General features: G+C 38.1%; 1 protein-coding gene and 1 pseudogene across 1 annotated transcript in view; both read left to right on the top strand.

The window, feature by feature from the left end:
* AKAP6 (A-kinase anchoring protein 6) overlaps window positions 1-23,590 on the top strand; it is a 520,891-nt gene that overhangs the window by 48,979 nt on the left and 448,322 nt on the right. The window lies entirely within an intron of this gene.
* LOC120608608 (uncharacterized) lies at window positions 19,973-20,091 on the top strand (annotated as a pseudogene).

Genomic DNA, 23,590 nt, shown 5'->3' on the forward strand with positions numbered 1-23,590 from the left:
GTGGGTGCTATGGGTGCTTATTGTTTCTAATTTGATCATTATTTCTAGATATTTTCAGTGAACTGATACAGGAAATATTGTTTAAGCTAAATTATGAATTCATACTGATACTTCTAATTAAAAAAAGTATTTTAACTTAATTTCATTGATCTTATATCCATGCCTTCTTTCTTCTGCATAGAAATCTCATTTCTTAATACTAATATAATTACTCATTTTCCTTGTCCCACACTAAACACACAGTAATCCAAAAGTAGCATTACTCATGCTACTCAACAGTATTATTAGTTGGAAAACTTTAAAGTCATTTTCAGTTCTTTTCATAGTGAGATTATACGCCCCAAAGAATGATCAGACACAATATTGTGCTTTAAAGTCATTCGGAACGATTTGTTTCTGGTGCTTATACCACCAACTAGACATATATTTCTTTTTTTTTTCCTTTTTTAGTATTAAGGATTTTTTTAAAAAACTTATTTTTATTAAGGTATAATTTACACACTATAAAATTCATCCTTTTCGATACATAGTTATGTGGGTTTTGACAAAAGCATAAAATCATGTACCCCACACTAAAACCAAGATATGGAACAGTTCTATCATTCCTTAAAAAGGCCCTGAGATCCTTTGTTTCTAGCAACCGCAGTCTGTCTCTGTCCCTGTAGTTTTGCTTTTACCAGAATATCATATAAATTGAATCATGAAGTACATAGCTTTTTGACTATGGACTCTTAGCTTAAAAGGATTGCTTTTTAAAATTTAATTTTGTTCAATAATGATATAAAATATTTACATGATTCCACAGTCAATTCAACAAAAGTATATGCAAAAAATGCAGATTTTATCCTCGTCCTCTCCACTTTATTCCTTTTCTTCCTTTATATATAGCCATTTTCTATTTTGTCTTTATCTGACTACCTATCTCATATCTCCCTCTCCCTTCTTAATCAGTTAACATACTATGCACACTTTTCTCAGGTGGTACATTTTAGTTTAAATTACTTTCAAAGACTCAGAATTAAAAGGGGTTAAGGACAGTGATATATTTGAGTAGCCTCTAGTTTTAAATGGAAGTGGAGGGGTTTGATAAAAAGGAGTAAATAACCATTTTTCCTTTCTTCCCTTCCTTTCTTACTCCCAAATGTTACGAATCGGTGCTGGCAGTGTTTCCGCTACTCTGGAATTGGGGGAAAGTGCTTGAGCTGCAGTTTAGGGTTGGCTAGGATTTCCTGAGTCCTCAGTGTCAAAGTGGGCCTTGTGCAAGCTTATGCTGCAAAGAACAACAATCATTATTAAGTACCTACTTATGCCAGGCATATGCTAGATAGCTGGGGTAAGGCTGGGAACGAGTCAGACAATTTCCCTGACCTCACGATTGTACAGTTCTGAGAAAGGAAAAGAAAAGGGTTAGAAATGTTTGCCATGTGTAAGAAATGAGAGAAGCTGGGTTTCCTATTTTTTGGTGCAGTGGCCAAAGCTTGCCATAAGAGTAGACAGACTAGGCAGCCAGTTATCTTAAGGCTCCTTTTATCCTTAAAATATCTCCCTCCCAAGCCTGATCTGGGGACTGAAATTTCTATTTCTGCATAAGTCATTTTGAGAGGCTACCATTATCCTCAGAAACACTTGTTTAAGTGTATAAGGAAGGAACAGGACATTAATAGATTAGCTCTTGTTCCATTCTTGCCCAATGCTGTTAATAGATTTCTAGAAGATGGAAGAGCCCAGAGGAGTATTAATAAGAAAGGTATGGGGAGGACATCCAGGGGTCAGATTGTAGCTGTAGCAAAGCTTAGGTAGCTAATGTAGAGAATGATAGATAAAGTTTTCTCAGCAGTTTGAGAGGATGGACCTGGTATCAACAGGATGAAATAATATATGGATAAAAGTAACATTTAGATTTCTTCATCATAGGGCTAAACATACACACCTAGCCCAGGGGTTGAGAAGGTGTAGGAAGATCCAGGGGAAAGTAGAACAAGTTTTAGGCTCAGCTACTAGCTTTTGATACCGATGTAGGCCAGTGAAGATAAGCAGCAACCTGTGCGAGCTACACATTGCTGCCGCATCATTTCTGCCCACCAGACCTCACATGGGAATCTTTCTTGTAGCCAACCATCATCAGAAATATACAAAGATAGGGAATTCTGGGAAATGTAGTTCAGCTTGGCCAAGTTGACACATTAAAAAGCCACCACAGGGGGTGGCTCCATAATGTAGTGGTTAGCACATCTGCTTTACATGCAGAAGATCCTGGGTTCGCGCCCAGGTGGAGCCATGGACCATACCCCGGGTGCACCAGGCCCCCCGAGTGCGACGGGGGTGCCAGGCCCCCGGGGTGCCAGGCCCCAGGGGCACGCTGCGAGTGTGTGGGAGGAGATGCCCCACCTTCAGAGATCCAGTTCTTAAGGGGAAATGCATCATCCATAGGTCAGGAGTGGAAGTGGAGGTGGGGAATTAAAGAGGGGGATAATATAAAAAATAAAAAGCCACCACAGGTGTATAGTACTGTGATTCTTTGGTGACAAGTAACTGATTCCAATTGAAATTAGCTAAGGAAAAAATAACTTGCAAGACAACAGAGTGACTCAAGTAGCCCTGAGCAAGAATGAGTTAGGCCTCTGCAAGGCCTAGAAATCATAAGTGGCATACACCATCCTTATGGTTTCATTGAGGCCTCTTGGTATGGCTGCTTCATTCTTCCATAAGCTTACTTCCTCTGCCCCTTTGATTTACACTACAAGTACAAGATGTCTAGCCAAGTACCAAGGCTACATTTATGGTAACTGGATGAGGCATTCCAAGAGACTAAGCCAATCTGTTTTTCAGTCTTTTCTTCCTTCTTCACTATTTCAATTCAAATACTGGTAAATGGACTCTGATTGGTCCAGCTTAGATTTCATGCCTATTATTGGTCCAGTCAGAGTCACACTATACAGAATGGCTCCAGGACCAAGACTCACCACTATGAAGGAAACTGACAATTAAGGAAAGTTCACTCAGTGAGTTTCTAGAGTTTGTTTCTCAGCCAAATGTTCTAAAATTTGTTTCTCTGCAAGCTCTGACACCACAGGAGATGCCTAGAGCTCCCTGTGGTTCTGAGTAGTGCCCTGTATCTTTGTTTTCCCATTTTCCAGCCTTTTCCCTTTTCTTCCTTGCGATGCTCAGAGTTCTGATGCCCAAGTCCCTTCACGGCAAAGAAAGCAATCAGTGTATGACCTCTACACCCCTACACTGAACTAGAACTATCTGCATTTTTAATGAGAAAGGGGAAAAGACAATGTAGTATTTAATCCTAGGAAATTAAAGGTGATGCCTGGACCCAAAACAATGACAACAAAACCCAACCAACCAACCAAACCTCAAAAGCCTTTAGAGTAAGTAACTACTTATTTTGGTCCTGAGTCAGAACAAGCCTTGGATTTCAGAGAAACCAAAAGGGCAAAATAAGCACGTAGATAGGGTCAGCCAAGAAATAAACATTGTCATTTGGTTTAGCCCAGATGGTAGTCTTGAAAAGGGTCCTAACATTGGGGCAAATACAAAGATACCATTCAACCTCATCACTACCAAATACTGCTTGTCAAGCAATTCATTGTTTTGTCTTCACTGGAGGGTTGCTTAGAATGATGAATAGCTAGGGACAATATTACCACTGATTTGAAACCACCTGAGGAGTAACAAAATAAATTCTGTGCTCTCTGTGAATTGTGAAAAGACTAGGTGAGAAGAACCAACTGTATTGCCTGGATACTAAGTACTTATTAGTGATAATTGGGTGGATAGTATTTTCAGGCCTGTTTCTAAAGGCCAGAAATGCCTATCGAAGTATCACTAACAATGGCAAGCTTTGAAAATGAATTTTGTAGTCTGTGCCCTATGCCTCCAAGCTCACCTCACTCAATCATTTAAGAAATATTGAGTACCTGCTATAGGATAGTCACTGTATTAATCTCTAAACTTTTATTTAAAAAGTAAATCAATAAAACCTTAGATTTAGAAGGAATTTTGGAACAGAATTGAAACCAACTCTGTCTCGAAATGTTTTCCAGTGACATCAAGTGCTCTATGTTCAAAGCACCCTCCAACAATGCTCATCTCTGAATATCAAAAACTCTTCCATATATTGAGATGAAACTTGATTACTCTGTTTCTACCCATGGGTTCTAAACTGTTTCACTGAGAACGCAGTCCCATTCCTGCTTACACATGAAAGCCTCATAAGGTTTGCAGATGTTACCACTCTCCTTCAAGTCTCCTCCACGGTGAACATCCTCAGAGCTGTTGGCTGTTCCTGTGATAACACCTGAGCACTCCAGTTGCAAGTGTTCCTCTTCAAAAATGATGCTCAAAACTGGACACAGCAATCTGTAAGTGTAGGCTTTAGTGAGAGTGTTACACTGGAATAGTAATATGGTCTGTATTTGTCTTAGTAATTGTTTTGAACATACTTGATTTGGGTCACCTAAAACTCCAGGGTGAAGCCAGACCTTTCCTACCCACTACTGCCATTGATTTCTTGAAGTACATCAGCATAGTAGTCAAAGAGGGCTATATTAGTTTCTTATTGCTGCTGAAACAAATTAGCACAAATTTAATGGCTTAAAACAACATAGATATATTACCTTATGGTTCTGTAGGTCAGATGTCCCACATTAATCTCACTTGACTAAAATCAAGATGTCAGCAGAGCTGCCTTCCCTTCTGGGGGCTCTAGGGGAGAATCTATTCCTTTGTCTTACTAGCAACTAGAGGCTACCCACATTTCTTGGCTTGTGGCTCCTTTCTTCCATCTTCAAAGCCAGAAACATGCATCTCTTTGTACCTTTCACATCTCCCTTGGACCCACCTCTTCTGTCTCACTCTTTCATTTTTAAGGACTCTTGTGATTACATTATGCCCATCTGGATAAACCAGGATACACTCTTTAAGACCATCTGATTAGTAACCTTAGCTCTACGTACAACCTGAATTCCCTTTGCCATCCATGTAACCTAACATATTTACAAGTTCTGAGGATTAGGCTGTGGACATCTTTGGGGACCATTATTCTGCCTACCATCGGGCTATAGCAGCTCCAGATACCATCTCATTGTACAACAACAGCTAAGGACAGGAAAGAAGACCATCTCTTCTTCATGTACCTTTTTAAGGAGGAGGCAGAAAAATTTCCTAAAGCCTCCTTGCCTTCAGCAGACTTCCCTATTCATCTCATTGGCTAGGATTATGTCACATGCCCATTCCTAATGCAATCATTGGAAAGGAAAATAAATTACCACGATTGGCCTGGGCTAATCAAGATGTATTCCCTGAGGCTGAGGAGGCCCCAGCGTCCCAGGAGGCAAGTAGGCCTCTGGCATCTGGATTAAACTGAGTTTCTGGTAACAAGAAAGATATGGAAAATTGCTTTTGGGTATACTTTAGCCTACAATGTCACCATGATAATGGCTTCTAATAATCGGAAAGAGAGAGAGAGAGAGACCACATGAGAGAGAGAGAGAGAGAGGTTATCTATCTATCTATCTATCTATCTATTTATTAATAGCCAACATTTGATAAACAGTTTATTATTTATTTATTTATTTATTTATTTATTTATTTATTTATTTATTTTTTAAGTTTATTGAGGTAACATTGGCTAGTACAATTATATAATTTTTAGGTGTATATTATAATTTGACATCTATATATTCTATTGTATGATTACCACCCAGTGTCCAGTTTCCTTCAGCTACCATATATTTGATCCCCTTTACCTACTTCATCCTCCCCCTATATTTTACCTCTTCCCTCCTCCCCCACCCCCTACCCTCTGGTAACCACTAGTCTATTGTCCATGTCTCTGAGTCTCTGTTTGTCCTATTCATTTGTTGCTTTTAGGTTTATATCCCACATATAAGTGATAGCATGTGATTTTCGACTTGCTCTGTCTGGCTTATTTCACTTAGCATGATTATCTCGAGGGCCATCCAGGTTGTCACAAATGGCAATATTTCATCTCTTCTTATGGCTGAGTAATACTCCATTGTATATATGTACCACAGCTTCTGTAGTCAATCATCTTTCATAGGACACTTTGGTTGCTTCCACGTCCTGGCCACTGTGAATAATGCTGCTATGAACATTGGTGCGCAAATATCTTTATAGATATGAGTTTTCAAGGCTTTGGAGTAAATACCCGGTATTTACCTGGATCATATGGTAGATCAATTCTTAGTTTTTTGAAGAACCTCCATACTGTTTTCCATAGTGGCTATACCAGTTTGCAGTCCCACCAGCAGTATATGAGGGTTCCTATTTCTCCACATCCTCTCCAACATTTGTTATTGCTTGTCCTGTTGATTATAGCCATTCTAACAGGTGTGAGACGGTATCTCATTGTGGTTTCGATTTGCATTTCTCTAATAGCTAGCCATGTTGAGCATCTTTTCAAAAATTTTTGGCAATTTGTATATCCTCTGGAGAGAAATGTCTGTTCAGGTCCCCTGCCCATTTTTCGATTGGATTGTTTGTTTTTTTGTTGTTATTGAGTCATATGAGTTATTTGTATATTTTGGATATTAAGCCCTTATCCTCAGAGGCATTTCTTGCAAATATATTTTCCCATTCAGATGGTTGAGAGAGAGAGAGATATTTAAAAATTATTTTTGCCTTTTCCCTTCCTGTGTTGAAGAGAGCAAAGAGATTTGAGGTATCTAGAGAAAAAAAAGTGTCAACATATTTTAAGAATATGGGTGTTGTATCAGTCAGGGTTCGATCAGAGAAATAGATATATCCCCAGCTCCCACAATTACATAAAGTCATATCCCTGTAACGAATCTCTTTATATATATATATAATCTCTTTATATACATATATACATATTTCTTTATGTACATATATACATATCTCTTTATGTACATATATATCCATATATATGTATATATCTGTGTACATATATACATATATACATATGTACATATCTCTTTATGTACATATATATCCATATATATACGTATACATATACATATATACAGATATATACATATACATATACATATATACAGATATATACATATATAGATATATATGTACATGCTCACGCCACACACACACACATACACAGGAAGGGATTTGTTATAGGGATGTAACCTCACGTAATTGTGGAAGCTGGTCATGCAGTCTCTGGAAGGCTGTCATCTTCACATCTGATGCTGGAGCTTGTGGACACAGAGCAGGGAGAGAATGGAAGGTGGCTATAAAGTGCAAAGTGCAAGAGAGTATGAACAAAGTGGAACCACAAGCACGAGCAAGATCCCATAAGATGGACTGGATTTACATGAATTCTTGTTGGAACCTTACTCAGATTCCAGTATTTAATCTACTCAGGATTTGTTGCTACTCTTGGCATTTCTTCCCTACATTTAAACATATTTTTCCATTTATAAACACTGGCAAATTTAAATATTAGAATTGGTAATGCACATTTATCGGGAGTCTGTAATTTAAGGGCTTCACTTTCTGACAGCAGAATGGGGAAAGGGAAAGAGTGTTTAAAAATTTATATTCAGGTGTTATGACAGGTGGTTCCCTTTGTTTACCTTTATTTTGCTGTGCTATCTAAGGCTTATGAGTGATTTAAAAACAAACTCGTGACACATTTGTTTCTTTTCAGAGTGATATGTTATCCTTTAACAATCCTGTTTACAGTTAGTTTTAGTTTTGGCATTGCTTTTTGGTCACTGGATTGAAATATTATATAGTTAGGATATCAGAACTCTTTAAATTCTCTTCATTGGTAAATGCCAATTATAGTGTTTAGGGCTAAGTGACCATATACTTAACTCAGAATAATGGTTTCATAAGACAAATGTTAGCAAAAAAAAATTAAAATTATTCTATTTAACACTATTAAGTGTAGTCATTTGTTTATTAATAGCAGTACCATGTATATCTTAGTACCATGTATATCAAAAATATACCTTTATATTTTTGCATAAATTACTCATTTTTGAATTAAAAGGAAGGGAATCAAATTTATTGAATGCCTGGGATTTGACTGGTGTATGCTAGGTGTCCTCATTTTACTAATTCACCTTACAACCCGATGAGGAGTAGCAACCCAGTCTGCCATGGAGGAAACCATGTCTTAAAGTGGTTGCTCATTTGTCTCAGGTCTCCTGAATTGTAAATGGTGGAGCCAGGATTTGAATATGGTTCTATATGATTCTAAAGCCCATTTTGTCGTGTTGTTTAATTAAAAAAAATAAGACTGATCCTTGTTAAGCTTAGATTTCATTAGTAAAGTTTGTTAAAGATATACTATAATACACTTGAATACACTGATTTGAAATAAAATGGCAAGGTGTAAATATTGGCATACCTCATTTTATTGTGCTTGCTTTACTGAGCTTCAAAGACATTGTGTTTTTCTGAAAATTGAAAGCAAGACCCTGAGCAAAAATATTACGACTCGCTTTATTGCAATACTTGCTTTACTATAGTGGGTTATAACCAAACCTGCCACACCCCTGAGGTGTGCCTGTATGCACACACATGTGCTCATGTACACTTAACTCTCACACACTTTCCTGTTAGGGTGAGGATTATCTAATCTGACTCTACGTTAAAAATAATAATTCTATGTTAAAAGGACATGGTGGCAAAACAGTACTTCATCTTTCTTTTTTTAAAAGGGAATTACTTGTAAGGTATGCGTTTATATACATCAACTCTTATAATAGCATTTTTATGTTAATATTGATGTCTGCTGATGGCGTTCAAAATACCCTCACTTTATTAATCTTCGTATTAAACTTAACTTTTGCAATAAGCCATGATTATCAGCTTTCTCATATAATTCTTATATTAACTCCAAGAAGTTACTTAATTCTTTGTACCACATTTCTAATTTGAAAATGAACAAAGGGACTGACTACCCAAATCATTTTATTCAAAGCCAAATCTATCCTTGGAAGTTTCCTTTCCTTCTTCTCTTTGACTTTTTATTCAATTTACACAGAGCTTTAATATAATTAGTAGCCATTAATTTTGAACAACAAGAATATTTAACTTGTGGATAGAAGTAAATATTTAAAGCCACATGAATTCATATTGCTATTTTCCAAACATGTCCATAAAACATGTTACTTTATTCTGTTTCCCTTTTATTCAAACACCAGCTAGCACTTTTTATGGTCTGCGAAGACCAAAACAGACTTGTATGAAAATGGACAAGCCCATTTCTTCTTCCATGTTGACATTTGGCTCCAGTGATGTTAAAAGCTGCCATGCCAACCTCTGCTAGTCACACAAGTTAATTTGAGATTAGATCCAGGCTAGTGTGTACTCGGGAGTAGAACTCAACAGTGACTTAGGAAAGTGAAGATACAGACCTGCCTCATTGCTTATGGAGTGAAAGAAGTTGGGTAGGCAAAAAGAGCCAAATTTTGTGTGAGTTGCAGAATTGTGTCCCCAAGAAGCAACCGTTTGAGGCTGGCTTTCTTGGTTTCTCTTCTTCATATGTCGTATGCAGGGACCAAGGCACTGCTGACACCCTGATTCAGTGCCTAGGGCAGGGACATCTAGCATCTGCAGAAGAGAAGTGTTTGTCAGGCTAAGGACCTCCTTTACTGCAATCCTTTCATGCCACAGGGACTGTGGCACTAGATATTAGCCTCTTTTCTTATAGATCCTGTTCCATATCTAGTTTCCAAACTACCTAGGACTGAATTTCTTATAGGAACTTGGAGAGGCAGGACTTTAACTTTAAAAGAAGTTAATATTTTTCAATTGTGAACAATTTCTAGGATCATAAATTGAATGTAAAATTGGGCAAATGATTAGTGTGTTTATGGCTTTGTCTGTTTTGGGTGGATTCTTTGCTTATGGTCATGTCAACTATTTCCATAGCCACACACTTACATTTTGGAGAGAGTTAACTTATCTAGGCAGGAATTTCTCAGGTGGCTTTATTTCATGGTAAGATCATTCAAATAACTTGCCCTAAATTTGTTTTGGATGTATTTTTATAATGAACAGGAAATATAAAAAGATTATAATTTGGCAACGTCTATTAGAATTTATTTATATTCGTTCACTCTGTATATACATTCTAATGTAAATATATCCTTTGATCTTATAATCCATATATGAGGAATTTATTCTACTAAAATACTCTGCAAAGTATACAATGATACTGGTCAGTGAAAGATTGGTTAAATAAAAACATAAACTTAAAAGGGGACATGATTCGGCAGATCTACAAGTAACTACAGTAACTGGAAAAAAGCAAGTATCAAAAGAGTGTAATAATGTGATCAAATTTTTGTTTTAAATATCTGCATATTTATAAATAACACACACAGGTATTTTTGTATGCATATAAAAAAAGTTAGACATAAACACTGGATCTTTACTTTTGGGGAGGTAGGTTTATGGGGCACATTTTCTTTCTCTGTTGTTTTAAAAATGTTTCAATTTTTAATAATTATCATGTGTGCCTCTTGAAATAAAAAAGATACACTTTAAGAATACCCTATTCCTTTCTTTGTTCCTTCAAAACAAGACAGGAGGTGCAATCAGGGGAAGTACTGGCTCTGAGTTCCTGAGGGATCTGATGAATTAAGCCTTGGGCATCTCTGCTCAGTGTGATATTTTATCTAAAAAGTCTTACCCTGACCAATCCATCAGGCCTAATTAAAAATGGAAAATTCATGGAAGGAGAGGCCTCTCTGCATACCTCAGGGGAGCCATTCTTCCCTGGCTCCCTCTGGATCCTTCCAGTTCATTAGCTAAGAAGCAGTTAGAGGAGATGTCTCCGGCCACAGCTGCTGCCTTCTTAAGTGTCGATCTGCTCTGGTCAGCAAAACCCCTGGTGGAAAGCAGCAGGCTCTCAGTGGCTTGCCAGCCCAGCCCGCTGGCTGCCTCCAAAACAATCCTGCTGGCTGGGACCGTCTTCCCTCAATCTTCCCCCTCCTTCCCCTGTAAGCCATTGTGCTGTGGGAACTTGGGAATTGAGGAGCTTTATTCTTCTGGGTGGCGTGTGCCAGGAGTGAGGCACTCAGATCCTGTGGCCTTACTAGGAATATCCCAGACCTGAGAGTTTAGAGGTGACCAGAGCTGATAGCCTTATTTGGGTGAGAAACATCATGTGCCCCTGGCAACTGTACTCTATACAACAGGGGTGTTTAGATTATAAAAGAGAACTGCTCTTTGCTGTTCTTCTCTGTGAATCTGAGGTCCTCTTTGTCAGGATGCTCGCCTTCACTATGGCCCATGAGAAGCACAAAGAGGGACACAAGACTGAGAACAAGGATTTTACTAATTTGACTGTGGCAGATTGACTGTAGGATGAATTTCATAGCAATTGATCACATAAGGAACACCTGAATGGAGTTCTGGAACAGTGGCAGCCAACCTGTCAGTAGAAGTAGAGGAGGAAGATTGGGAAAGTACAGCAAGAAGATAGGAAGTTCTATCTTCTAATTTAAATGAGCTACTTTAAATTTCAGTTCAGAGGTGCTTTCTTTCTACTTTAACCTATTTTAGTGACAGGAAATACTTTAACAGTATTAATATTCTATATTGTTAGGTCTTAATTTAGAGAGAGAGTTAGTAAATGGCATCAATAACTTTTTAAGGCAAGCTTTTTTAAAAATAATATCCTATGGAATATGTGACTTTCCGTGTAGCAAGACAAATCACAAAATATTCAATTTCTTCAACTGCAACATAATGGTAAGGGATAAAGGAGCATTGTTATTAGATCATTTTTAAGATGCCTTCCAGATACGATGTTCTGATCCTCTAAGTTTGCTTGTAGCAGAAACCAACTGAGTAAGTTTTATTGAGAGGGAGGGAAGAAGGGAGAGAGAGAGAGAGAGAAGACATTTGTTGAATAGATTTATGTAGCTCACACAGTAACAGAAAATAAGATCTCACAAATATAGAAACCACAGTAGCACCAGGGATCTCAGCCAGAGGAGCTCATGGAAAAGCCTCTTCAGCTGCTATCAGGATGACTCAGCTCCACTTCTCTTCCATCTGTCCCTCCATTGCCCAGCATTTCATTTACTAGGAGGAGAGAGGGTCAGATGTAAATTGTTTACATTCCTACCACTTGGCCACCAGGATAAGATGTCAAGGCTGAGAGACCCAGGAGTACCACAAAGAGGGTGAAAGGAGAACATTCCCCTAAAAAAGGCAGAATTCTAAATTCTAGAAACACAAAAAGTTTTTAGTACTATGCTTAAATTAGCAACATTAACAGGTGTAGCTGGAAGTATCTTCAGATCGACAGCAATATTTAAAGTAATTACTTCATTTTAGTAAGATGCAATGTTTGGGCTTATTAACATCTGAGGTCCAAAGGAGAGTGAATAAATCATATGAAGCCTGTTTATTGATCCTTGAGTCACTGGGCTCTTAATCCACAGTATCACCAGCTTCTTATCTGGGTTATATGTGCCCTGTGAAATGCAGTTACATTCCTTTTTTTAACTCTATTTTGAAGTAATTTGAGACTTACAGAAGAGTTGTGAAGATAGTACAGAGAGTTCCCGTATACTCAGATGCCCAGCTTCCTTGAATGTTAACATTTTATGTATCCATAGTTACAGTCATTTTTTTGAAGTGATTGAGCATAAACACTCATTTAGACTTGATGCATTTAAAAGTATGGGGTTTTGGATTCTGACAAACTTGGATTTATGTGCTATATCATGCTTCCTAGCCAGAATATGGTGTCAAAATCTCTCTTATAAAGGTCCTTGTGGGCATCAAACATTCCATAAAAATAGAAGCATTCTATAAAGTTGGTACACAGTAGATGCTTAACAAATATTCATGTCTTTCTCTCCCATCTCTTGCCACTCTCTTTGCCACATTCTATACCCTCCTTCCTCTCTTTCTTCATATTGTTGGATAATGTCACTTTTATTTTGACTTTTGGGTTTCTTTTGTGTCTGTGCCCAGCCAGGTAGCCTTCCCAGCCCTCCAGTTCTGGCACTCTGATGCTGGGAGAGGAGATGACCTTTTTGACCTTACTATTGCCCAGCCTCTTGGTGATTTAGCCTTAACATTCACCAACCTGAATTTGAAGTGCAGAATGTTTCCACATCACTAGCAAGGACATGGATAAGTTAGAAGGAAAAATATGAAACCAACTATAGGTTGCAGAATGTGTGTGTGTGTGTGTGTGTGTGGTGGGATAATTAGACAAGGATGTCAGCTCTGAAAAACAATTCAAGTCCTCCTGTACTTTAACACAGGGATTCCTAGTACATGAAGTTTAAGACCCTGGATCCAAATAATCCATTTTAGCCAAGTGGGACTCAAATCCTTGATGGGCTAATCTACTCTCGTCATTTACTCTGATGAATGTCCACAGGGAAAGGGAACAGTACAATACTGGCACCATTTCACCTTTCAACAAAAATCTGCTTGAAACCAGATGCCTGGTAGCCATATGACAGATGCTCCACCCTGAGGAGGGGGGCTCCCCTCAGGGATCCAGAAGAGGGACGGGTGATTATGCTGTATGCCTGCTTCAGAGCCTAATGGGTAGGCTGGGAGGGAGAGATGGAGCCCTGAACATCTTGGAGGTGACACTCTCTGGACCATAAGTGCTCCAAATAGGATTTTGCCTCAGCTCAGCAGCTGTCTGTGGAAGCAGCTCTTTTTGCCATATGGGGGAGCCATATTTGGCATGGAATTGTGATCCGCAGGCTGGTAGGAACCCCATCATCTATGTGAGAATGTGGGTCAGAGGCCTAATTTCAGAGTGAGGGAGAGAGAGAGAGGAGAATAGGGCATTTTAAATTTCTAATTGCCTCTTAAAAAAATTAATTCAAGGACTGTTATTCCGGTCTCCAAATCACAGTAGGAGAGGGGAGTGAGTGTTACTTTGTCACCATCAGGGTCTGTGATAAGGAAAAAACAACAATCAGGATTGGACTGGCAAGGAGTTTCATTAAGAGGAAATACTCGCTCCTGGTGGGTTTGTTAGGAAGTCCGGCGGGGGTCATTGGAAGGGGCACAAAGTGAAAACATGACCATTGGTAAAGAAAATGTAAGCCAGATGTGAGAAAAGTAGCATTTCTGTAACAGCTACACATCCAGACTTGTAGCAGGGCAGGAAGCATGGAGGCTGAGGCCTGGCAGTGTCCTTGCCTGTGGTGGCTGCAGCTGGGTCACGGGACCAGAGGGCACCTTCCTTTCCTGAGCGACACGGGAGGAGCAAAGAGGGATGATCAAGGACCTAATTTGTTGTGGTTAAAGACTGAGTCTTTAATTAAAATCTATTGGATATTTGAGCTTTGCAGAGGTGGCAGAAATATAATCAGTTGACTAAGAGGTCAGTGTTAGGATATTCAAGCTTGTGGAAAAAGGATATGTAATCTTTTATTTCAGAAGAAAAATGCTAATGTACAACTATCATATCAGTACAACTATATGGCCCAGTGGAAAAATGGTTGAGAAACAAGAAACCTGATTTATAGTCTAAGTTCTTTGGCTGATCTGTCTCTGTTTCTTTATCCATTCATGGTAATTATAGTAATAGCTAACACCTCATTATGATTAGCATGGGCCAGATACTTTCTCTGTATAGGTATTGTTATCGCCTTCTCCATTTTATAATTAAGGAGCTTAGACCTGTGTTAAGTAACTTACTGAATGTCATATGGCTAGTAAATGACAGAGCCACCATTTGACCCCAGGTTGCCTGACTCCAGAGCCTGTATATATTCAGCTTCTACCATACTGTCCATTATATTTGCCTCAAGGGGTATGGCAAAGATAAAATTAAGTAATAGAAAGAAAGAGACTAGTTTTGAGATGGCTGCTAGGAATCTGGCAAAGGTGGATTTGGATCCTACTATCATTTTATAACCAGCTACAAATTACTTAAACTTACAATTTTTGATTCTGTTATTTTAAATGGTAATTCCTCTTTTTCCAGTGCTTAGGAGATTAGAAATGATATATAGAGTGTCCAATTTGTAGTAGGAACTAAAACACTGATAGCTCTCATTGCTTTCTCCTACTTTCATGTAGGAGGACCAGAACTGTGTATGTATTTTTGTATCCTACTTAAGCTGTCATGGGGTTGAGCACAAAGTTGTCACTCAGCTATTAATAACAACAGCTAACACTTAATGGGAGCTTACCGTGGGCTAGGTGCTGTTCTAGGTTCTTTACATGTATTAACTCACTTAACCACCACAAGATGAAGAAAATACTCTTAGTGCTCTGATTTTACAGATGAGGAAGTAACTTACAGTCACACAGTTTGTGACAGAGCTGGGATTTGAAACCAACAGTTTAGTTCTTAATTACCATGCTACTAGTCATAGATTCATATGATTACAGAGTTGCAACAAGAAACAGAAGTTTTATAGTTCAACCTTATGCTGCACAGTGAGAATTATTTGCTTGCTATTTCTAAGAGATGCTTGTTCATGTTCTGCTTGTCTATCTTCAGTAGCGAGGTGCTCAATGGCCCCATGAGGAAGCCATTTCACTTGTTTGACTCTTTGTGAGAGCTTTCTAATGTTAAGATGAAACCAGTTTTACCTTTCCCTTCTCCGATGGTCTCCTAGTTTTTTAGGTATCCAGAACAAGGTTAGCTTGCTCTTCAACATGTCACCCCTTTACTGTCTGAAAACTACTACTTCCTTTTTTCCAAGCCAGCAACTTCAGTTTTTCTGGAGTGATTCATCATCCTGGTTGGCCTGCTGACTGTTTTTTATGTGTGGTAGAGTAAAACATGACAATTAGTGTACATTATGTTTTTTTTCTCAGTGCAGTTTAAGATTGAATTAGCCCTTTGGACAACCTTATCACACAATTTGCTCCCACTGGCTTTATGTAACTATAACCTCCTGTTTATTAGTCAGCTTAACCTGCCATAGCAAGGTACCATAGGCTAGGTGGCTTAACAACAGAAATTTATTTTCTCACAGTTCTGGAGGCTAGAAGTCCAAGATCAAGGTTCTGTCCAGTTTGGTTTCTGGTGAGAATTGTCTTCCTGATTTGTAGACAGATACCTTGCTGTGTCCTCACATGGCCTTTCCTTGATGTGTGCATGTGGGGAGAGAGAGAGCTCTGATATCTCTTTGTTTTTTTTTTATAAGGACAGCAGTCCTATCAGATTAGGATCTACCCTTAAGACCTCACTTAAACTTTATTACCTCTTTAAAGGCACAAATACAGTCATATTGGAGGGTGGGGGTGGTTAGGGCTTCAGCATATGAATTTTGGCAGACACAATTCAGTCCATAGCATACTATGACCATAGGAGTGTGGCTGAGTGCTGGGAACCTGTGTGGAGAACTAAAGGAGAAGGCCATACCCATTTAATCTTGGGCTGCAGGGCAGTGGGAAAAGAGTCAAAACTGCCCCTCTTATTTCAGAGACTGTGTTACCTGTCTATAACCTCACTGAGCCCCTAATGTTCCCTTTCTTGGTCTTGAGTATAGCTGTGATACTGACAAGATGAGGACAGAAATAGAGACAGCTGAAATCTGTTATGGCATCAATAACTCTAAGCTTCAAGCCCAGGGATTTCTCCATCTATCTCATTTTGGGCATTTTGCCTTCCTGCCATAGGAAACAGATGCAGGGAGGGCAGGTTGTAAGCTGGAGCCCTTAATCATAAGGGCAAAGAAGCTCTCCTAGGATGATGGTGGAGACCTGCCAAGGAAATCCTAGCAGCCCTTGTGGACAGGCTTGAGTTAGGGAGACCCACTGATGCTGTTACCCAGCCTGCTTCGGCCTAGAAGAGTGAGGACAGGGCAAACAAGGCATGTGTCCATTAGGATTCTCTAGTTTGAAAGTGCTAGAAAAAACCAACTTAGAGTGTCTTAAGCAAGTTGGGAAAGTATTGGTTCACATGAAGTCTACAACCAAGCTGAATTTCCAGCGTGCTTTGGTCCAGCGCTCAAATATTATTACTGGGATCTGTCTTTAGGCTTGCTCCATCTTGGTCTCAGCTTTACTGGCTTATTTTGTGGTTTCATATCCTTGCAATATCAATTCCAAAGGAAGACTAAACATGTTTCCTTGGCTCTGACTGGTTTATGGGCCATTCTGGAACTAATCAGTATAGCCACAGGGATGGGATATGTTATTTTAAGACAATCAGGGATTTTCCTGTAGCTAGAGTTGGAATCAATTCCATGGAAACCACATGACTGGAGAATGGCAGAAGGTGGTTTCCCAAAGTAAACTTTGGATCTCTTGGAACGTGTGGCAATGGCTCTTGGGCAGAAACAATGAGTGTTTTTTACAGAGTATTTCTGACATCCCCAAAATAAATCTTCAGTCAACATTACTGTAATGTGCCTGAGAATTGTGTTAAGGTGTTACTTTCTCTTCGTACTCTTATTATAGCCACATAATGTTTTTATATGCTGCAGTATAAGACTATATAGTTTCCTCAGATCATCTCCCATTTATTTCTGAGATTTCCCTCATGGTCTTGTCATTTATGCCCATCCATCCAAGAACAAATACTTACTGTCTACCTTGTGCCAAGGGATGCTAGATGCTGGGGATGTTGCAGTAACAAGGGAGAAGTGGTTGCTGCCTTCCTGGGGTATTGTCTTATAGTCAGGTGTCCTCATCAAGCTGCCATGCTGGTGCTTGCCCATCATGTCATGTGGTCCAGCAACTATGATTCTCCTCAGGTCATGGCTGCCCCTACTACCACACTGGCCTTGCCCTATTTTTTTTTTTTTTTTAATGCTCTGCCATGCAGAGAGTAGGATCTCCCTTTAATTCTGCACAGCGTGGTAGAAACTGTGTATATTCTCATATGTTCAAGATAGTACTTGTCAGAATTGTCATGAATTATCTGTGTATTCATTTAATATATTTCTCTTTAGACTACTCATAATGATAGCAACTGTGTCCATCTTATTTGTTATTGTTTTCCCTTGCCTAGCACAGTGTCTAGAGCATAGTAGGCATTCAAATACCTATCTGCTAGACTATTTAAGGTGAAGGAATAATAAAATAATAATAAAAAAATGCAATGCTAAAAGTGTCCTGACCCAGCAAACAAAGCTCATAAATTAACGTGGGTTTATTTCTAGGCTCTCTATTCTGTTTCATTGATTTATGTATCTTGTTTTTATGCCAACATCACACTGTTTTAATTATCGTTGCTTTGTAATATAGTTTGAAATCAGAGATCATGATGCCTCTAACTCTTTTTCTTTCTCAACATTGCTTTGGCTGTTAGAGGTCTTTTATGATTTCATATGAACTTTAGAATTGTTTGTTTTATTTCTGTGAAAAGTACCATTGGAATTTCAATAGGAATTGCATTGAATCTGTAGATTGCTTTAAGTAGTATGGACATTTTGACAATATTAATTCTTCTAATCCATGAGTGTGAAGTATATTTTTATTTATTTGTGTCTTCTTTACTTTTTTTTTTTAACATCTTGTAGTTTTTAACATATAGGTCATTCACCTCCTTGGTTAAATTTATTCCTAGATGTTTTATTCTTTTTGATGCAATTGTTAATGAAATTGTGTGTGTGTGTGTGTGTGTGCGTGTGTTTTAAACATCTTGAATAGGCTTTATTTGTCACCAAGAAAAACCTGAATTTTAAACAGATTCTTGGACAGGGGTATCATATCCATCAGCACATCCAACTTTAGCACCTTTCTCATGCCCAGTAGCTTTTCCAGAACAGCTACCTTCACCACGAAGCTCAGTGAGTTTTCTCAGTTTAACCTTGGTCTTCTTCAGCATTTTGACAAATACATCTTTCTAACAAATACATCATAAGGCAGATAAGTAGATTGGCAGCCAATTTTATGTCTTTTCCAATGCTATCTGGAATCAATATTTTAACCCCTTTTTCAAGTCTTTTGTCTGCACCTCTCAGATCATAATTCCCATCATTTTTTTTACCCAATTTGATAGGCCTATTGATGCTGAGTGTAAGAGGTCTTCTGAATCTCATTGTTGCATTTTTTAGTAAAACTAACACAGAACAGATGAAGCAAATAGCCATTGGTAGTCTTGACATCAACATAGGCTTCAATTATGGTACTTCCTTTTTGGCTCCTTTTTTGCCACCTTTCATAAGGCACTTGTTCTTGCCGCCCGCCACGGTGCTGCTCAGAGAGCCAAAAGGCATGAAAATGTTCTCTTAATTTCTTTCTCATAGCTTATTATTAGTATATAGAAATTTCAACAGATTTTTGTGTATTTATTTTATGTCCTGCAACTTTGCTAAATTTGTTAATTAGTTCTAAAAAGTTTTTGATGAAGTCTTTAGTATTTCTACTATATTTACTAAAGCAAATAATAGAACAAACAATCCTAAAATTTGTATGAAATCATGAAAGACTCCTCATAGCCAAAGTAATCTAGAGAAAGAACTGAGTTGGAGGAATCATGATCCCTTATTTCAATAGCAATAGTTTAAAAATAGTATGGTATTGGCATAAAAACAGGCACATAAATCAGTGAAACAGAATAGAGGTCCTAGAAATAAACCCGTATTATTTTATGACAAAGGAGCCAAGAATACACAATGGGGCAAGGACAGTTTTTTCCATAAATGGTATTGGGAAAACTGGGTAGCCACATACAAAAGAAACTGGACTTCTATCTTACGTCACACACACAAATGAACTCAAAATATAGTTAAGACTTCAATGTCAGATCTGAAACCATAGAACTTCTAGAAGAAAACAGGCGGTAAGCTCTTGGTATTAAGCTTTTGAATTTGATACCAAATGTAAAAGCAACAAAAGCAAAACAAACAAGTGGGACTACATTAAACTAAAAAACTTTTGCACAGCGAATGAAACCATCAATAGAACGAGAAGGCAACCTACTGAATGAGAGAAAATATTTGCAAAACATATATCTGATAAGAGGCTAATATCCAACATATATAAAATATATAAAGAACTCATATAACTCGATAGCAAAAAACAAACAATCCAATTAAAAAATGAGCAGATCATCTACAGCCATGCCACTCTGAATGAGCTCTATTTCATCTGATCTTGGAAGCCAAGCAGGGTTGGGCCTGGTTAGTACTTGGATGAGAGACCACCTAGGAATACCAGGTGCTGTTAGGTGTTAAAAAAAAAGAACATATCTATTTTTTAATGTAATTAAAAATAGACATTTTTCCAAAGAAGACATACAGATGAACAACAAGTATATGAAAATATGCTTAATGTCACTAATCATCAGGGAAATGCAAATCAAAACCACAATGAGATATCACTTCACACCTGTTAGAATGGCTATTATCAAAAAGACTAGAAATAACAAGTGTTAGTGAGGATGTGGAGAAAAGGGAACCCTTGTGTGCTGTTGGTGGGAATGTGAACTGGTGTAGCCACTATGAAAAGCCATGCAGAGGTTCCTCAAAAACTTAAAAAAAGAACTACCATGTGAATCCAGCAATTGTACTTCTGGATATTTATCTGGAAAAAATGAAAACTCTAAGTGAAACTTAAAAAGATATATGCACCCTAATGTTTAATGCAACATCATTTACAATAGCCAATATATGGAAACAATGTAAGTGTTCATTGATAGATTAGTGGATAAATGTGGTACATACACATACAATGGAATATTATTCCCTGTGAAAATGAATAAAATTTTGCCATTTGTGACAACATGGACGTAAGGGTATTATGCTAAGTGAAATTAGTCAGACAAAGACAAATATCATATGATTTCTCTTATATGTTAAAAATAAGTAATTAAAAAAACAAGCTCATAGAGGCAGAACAGATTGATGGTTGCCAGAGGTGGGGGTTGGGGTGTGGGAGAAATGGGTGAACTGCTTTTTTTTTTTTGGTTAAATAAATGGTAATTTAAAAAATCTCTAAGGAGCAGTAAGAACATTACCAACCAGTAGAGAAACTCTGAGTTCATCAAACAGAGACTTTAGTTTTTGTTTCCATTAGAGAGTATAAAGAGAAAATTAAATATGAATAGAAAATAATCCATGGTTGTTTCAGATCTGGTTGTTATTTGTATTTCTTTGTTGAATTTATATCTTAATTGAATCATAAGCTTTCTAGCTGGTGTACATTGAATACTTTTTGTTTCTCAGTCAAGACAGACTCAGAGGCCAAAGATATTGACCATCTGTTTGCTTTTTTTCTTTCTATAACTATATACATCATGTCGTCTTGGTTTATAAGAACTCTGAAAAAAATAGGAATTTTGTTGTTTATATAGGCATAATAGAGAAATTATTGCCATTATTTTTGGTGAGATAGGTAAACTTTGTACAATATAATATATTTTAACCTCAAAAAAAAAAAAGGTATCCTGAAACAGTTTCTAGGTTATGTGTCTTAGTTGGCTCAGGCTGCCATAACAAAATAGCCTATATCGGGTGGCCTAAACAACATAAATTTATTTTCTCACAGGCTGAGAAGTTCCAGATCAAGGTGCTGACAGATTCAGTTCCCGGTGAGAGCTCTCTTCCTACTTTGTAGACAGCTGCTTTCTTGCTCGGTCCTCAAATGGTAGAGCGGGGTGCGGGGGGCGGGGGGATTTGGGGAGGGAGTGCGAGCAAGCAAGCTCTCTGGTGTTTGTTTGTATAAAGACACTAATAATCCTTTTCGATCAGGGCCCCATCCTTATGATTTTATTTAACTTTAACTACCTCCTTATAGCCCATATCTCCAAATACAGCCACATTGAGGATTAGAGCTTCAACATACGAATTTTATGGGATACAAGTCAATAGAAGAATTGCTGCCTTCAGCATACATAGCTCTATGGTACCTTCAGGGAGTTTTCTAGTGTCCACTGCCTAGTTTCCTGCATGCTTCTATGTGGCAGAGGCCAGCTGACCATACTTGGAGTACTCTGAGTATGTCTAGTCATAAGAATCTCTGCATACCTCCCCAAGAGCCAGAAAGAGAACAGAGTTCCTCTCCTCCTACTGTAAAGTTGGCTTTCTCAGTCATTATTATTATTATTATTTTTGTCTCTTTCTCGTCCAAGGACTAGGAATATCTATTTCCTTTAGGGAAGCCTTATCCTTAATCCATAATTCCCCTCTGAAAAAAGGACAAAAATGTCTCTAAACACCACTCAAGCTCAACCCAAAATTAAAGTCTTCTCTACCAAACAGAGTACTTGTAGATTTAAAATTTGAAACATCTGCCTTTAGGTTATTTCACAACATTCTTCAAGAAAAAATTGATAGATGTAACTAAGGGTGCATTTGGATGTTTTTTCCAGGGAGGGAGGGAGGGAGGAGGTAGGGAGGAAGGGAGAAAGTAAAGAAAGAAGAAAGGAAAGAAGGAAAGGCCCTGCCTACTCCAAAGGGAATTCAAGTCCCTGTATATGGGCAAATAGAATTGCTTTTAGCACTTAGATGGCAGCCTACATTCTACTACCCTCTACCCTAAGATTTTACCCATCATGCTTGGAAAATCTTAGGAGTGCCAGAACTCGCATTATACTTACATTGCTTGAGTCTAGTACTAAATCATATAGTGCAATATGAAGCTAGATCTCTATATCTCTGAACCTTGATGGCTGGAATAAAGGATACAGTTCCTATCCTAAAACTGTCAGAAATGTGTTTTCTGTATGTTTAATGGATAGAAATGGAATAATATCTGCAGCATAGTATTTCTTTGTTCTGAAAGCCCTCTAGGCCATATAGCTATAATTTCAAAACCAACTCCTGGTTGCTTGGAATAGCCTTGAATATTGGTGAAGTCATCCAAATATAATACTTCAAGCTGAGTGGTAAGTGTTTTCTTTAGTAATGAAAAAATAATGTATCTCAAAGAAAAAAACAAACTTTTAAAAGTGTATTTTCCCCTGTGCCATCCTCATTGATTGATTGGTCTAGAATTTCTCTGAAGAGTGATTAACATGAATAAGTGTTCCATAGTTCAATGAAGAAACCTAGACCATTAACAGCTGAAAAATAAGAAGCGTGTATAAAATATAATTTCCAGATGGTTGAATCTGGGTGTTATTTTTTTGGTAATAATGGTAGAGATAACAAGTAACATTTATACTCCTTTTGCAGAGTGCTTGAGAGTTTACTGAATGTTTGGTTGGGTTAGCATTAGGTCTGTTTTGGGGCCATGCACTCTGCTCAAGCCCAAGCTAATATGTAACTCCAGATCTCATCATTCACATAACTAGTGGGTTTTTGTGGTGGGGCCAGGGCATAGTTTTGCTTCTTCTCACCCCAGTGGTGCCCCTACTTCTGTTAGGTTACTCCATTCTCTCTGCTCTGCTCCCAGCTTTTCTAGAGCTTCTGCTGCCCTTGGGACCAAAAAACAGAAGGGAGTCTTTCTCACCAATGAGGAAAGAGCTGACTGTGAGATAACCATGTTACTAGATTGAATAGAACCTTGTACTTATGCATTCATCCTGGCTCACCATCAGCCATTCGCTGGTATTTGCTAGTACACACACATTTGATGCCACAAGATTCTGTATTTTTTCACTACCTAGCTGAGACCCACTTAGCAAAGTTAGGAATCTGGAATCAAGAAATCTGTCCCTGGGTGGGCCAAGGGAAGGTGTTTTTCTGTTCGTTTGTTTTGTTTTGTTTTTGTTTTTGTTTTTGTTTTT

This window comes from Pteropus medius, unplaced genomic scaffold (assembly GCF_902729225.1).
Source record: "Pteropus medius unplaced genomic scaffold, Ma_sr-lr_union100, whole genome shotgun sequence".
In the NCBI taxonomy this organism is placed as follows: Eukaryota; Metazoa; Chordata; class Mammalia; order Chiroptera; family Pteropodidae; genus Pteropus; species Pteropus medius.